A 2,627-nucleotide genomic window follows, 5' to 3' on the forward strand; every position below is an offset into this window, starting at 1 on the left:
AAATATACAGGTCACAGGTTAGCAGGTTTGGAATATAAACTCATATATGACCCACCAACCCATTTATTTATATGGGTTCACAGGTTGGCGGGTTCGTGGGTTAGATTTGAGTTTGTGGGTCAGATTCCATAAATAAAATTAACAATTAAACATGAATAAATTCTTGATGGTTGATGCAAACATATCCGAAGTTTAGACACTTAACTACTTAAGTCTTAAACATCCAAATGAAAATTAAAAACATTCATAGAAATATGTTCAAACTAAACATTAATACAAGCATATATAACACTTATTATATAATACTTATTAAATATTGATACCTGATACATAAATACATTTAAAAATAATATATATATATATATATATATATATATATATATATATATATATATATATATATATATATATATATATATATATATATATATATATATATATATAAACGGGTTGGTGGGTCAACCCGTTTATTTTTTGAGAAACTCATATATGACACGTTTAATAAATGGGTTGACGGGTTGAAAAACTCAACCCAAACCCATTTATTTCGTGTCTTGTCGAGAATTGTTAGCCCTAATTATAGAACAATGAACTTATGTGATTTATTCGACTTGACTAATTATTATTATTATTATTATTATTATTATTATTATTATTATTATTATTATTAGGTCATCTAACTTTTATTTTACGTGTCAATTAACTCATTATCGTTAGTTTTTAACCATTCATTTGTTAAATAGTTATCTAAATTACACGAATGAGCCCTATGGTTTAAATTTCTTTCGTAGTTGGTCCCCTACCAACTATGGTTTAAATTATTCGACCAAAATTGTCACATTTCTGAAACTTTGGGGACCAAAGTCTAACATTTTAATCACCTTCCCCACCAAATCTGGTTGAAACACGAATGCATCCCGAAACAATTAGGTTCTTCAGTTGTATGTTGTCTTCTTGCTTCTTTCTCACAAATTGATTGAATTCATCTGGAACCCATAAACCATGTACCTGAATTTTAGGTTTTCGATATATATTTGTTTATTTATTTGAATGAGTTGTTAATTTTGGGGTCATTTGAGTTCTCGAAAGCTCAAAAATGTCATCGTGTTTAGGTTCAATAGCTTGTGGGTTTGATATTTATCAAATGATCAAATGGCTAGTAAAACAATTTTGAATCCTTCATCCCCATCTTCAACCTTATCGGAATCAAGCAATTCTCTGATTGCAATTTCCACTCGAAATCCACGAGCACCTACAAAACAACCAAATCAAACTTACAATTAAGCAGTTGTTCTGTTGTTCATGGCATGTCCTTATATTTTCAACACCAAACACCTCACAAAACGAACCAATAACTCACCCACGTTCTCCGAACAACACTATTACCTGTTCAACGAGCTACTTGATTTAATCTTGCCATATTCGACGATTGAAAACTCCAGGATCCTACTCCGGAAACGAAATACGGAGAAACCATGTTTGTTGGTCGAGCCCAAGTTTTAGAGTATTAGGGAAATCGAAATCGAATCGAATTATGTTTCTGTGAAATTGAGCGATGAGGGTCTTGATGATTTTGATACTCAATCTCTTCTTGATGAGGAAATAGAACAGGGGATTGATAGTATCATGGGGGATTTGAATTCAGTTCTAGTAAACGATGAATCAAATGATATTGTTTCAACTGGTGCCAACACTAGCCATGGCTACCCAATGGGGTTGGGATTCGGGGCTACAAAAAGAGTGAAGGCATTGAGAAACGGCGATGAAGGAAACTGGTGGAGGATTCTGATCACGAACATGGTGGGTATTACATCGGCGCCACCGGTGAAATGTGAAAAATCTTCGGTTGGAAAGAAGAAGAAAAAGAAGAAAGTGAAGGAATTGATGAAGTCAGAAAACGGGGATTTCGGTTCCAGAAAGCAGCGGTTGTTATTGAAATTGAATTACGATGCCGTTTTGAATGCTTGGTCAGATAGAGGGTCTTCGTTGTCGGAGGAAATTTCGCAGTCAACGTCTCCGGGAGACGATGTACATGTATGTAGTCTCTTTCTACCAATAACCAAGTACTTTTTAATCAAATACTAATTACAAGAATATTAGTTATTTACGTTTTAATCATTTTAAATGTTTGGTTTATATTTTATATGGGTCATACTAATTTTCTAAAAAAAATGTTCTATTGAAATGTAATTTAAAAAAAAAAATTCTTCTGAGAAAGAACCAAGAACCCAATTGTTCTGTGGATGCATTCGTGTTTCAACTAGATTTGACGGGAAGATGATTAAAATGTTAGACTTTGGTCCCCAAAGTTTCAAAAATATGACTGTTTTGGTCGTGTAATTTAAACCATAGTTGGTAGGGGACCAACTACGAAAGAAATTTAAACCATAGGGGTCATTCGTGTAATTTAGACAACTGGTTAACAAATGAATGGTTAAAAACTAACGATAATGACTCAATTGACATGTACAATAAAATGTTAGATGACCTAATGCGCAAAAAAAGCATAATTGGTCAACTCGGACAAAACACATATGTAACAACCCGTCATTCTCAAATCAATAAGAGTCTAAAACTACATGACAATCCTTGTGTATATATATCTTCTATTGCCTTAAGGGCATGTT

General features: G+C 32.9%; 1 pseudogene; it reads left to right on the forward strand.

Moving 5' to 3' along the window:
• Positions 1-1,069: 1,069 nt before the first annotated feature.
• On the forward strand, positions 1,070-2,085 carry LOC111895838 (protein CHLOROPLAST IMPORT APPARATUS 2-like; annotated as a pseudogene).
• Positions 2,086-2,627: the final 542 nt, after the last annotated feature.

Source organism: Lactuca sativa, chromosome 6, assembly GCF_002870075.4.
Source record: "Lactuca sativa cultivar Salinas chromosome 6, Lsat_Salinas_v11, whole genome shotgun sequence".
NCBI classification, from domain to species: Eukaryota; Viridiplantae; Streptophyta; class Magnoliopsida; order Asterales; family Asteraceae; genus Lactuca; species Lactuca sativa.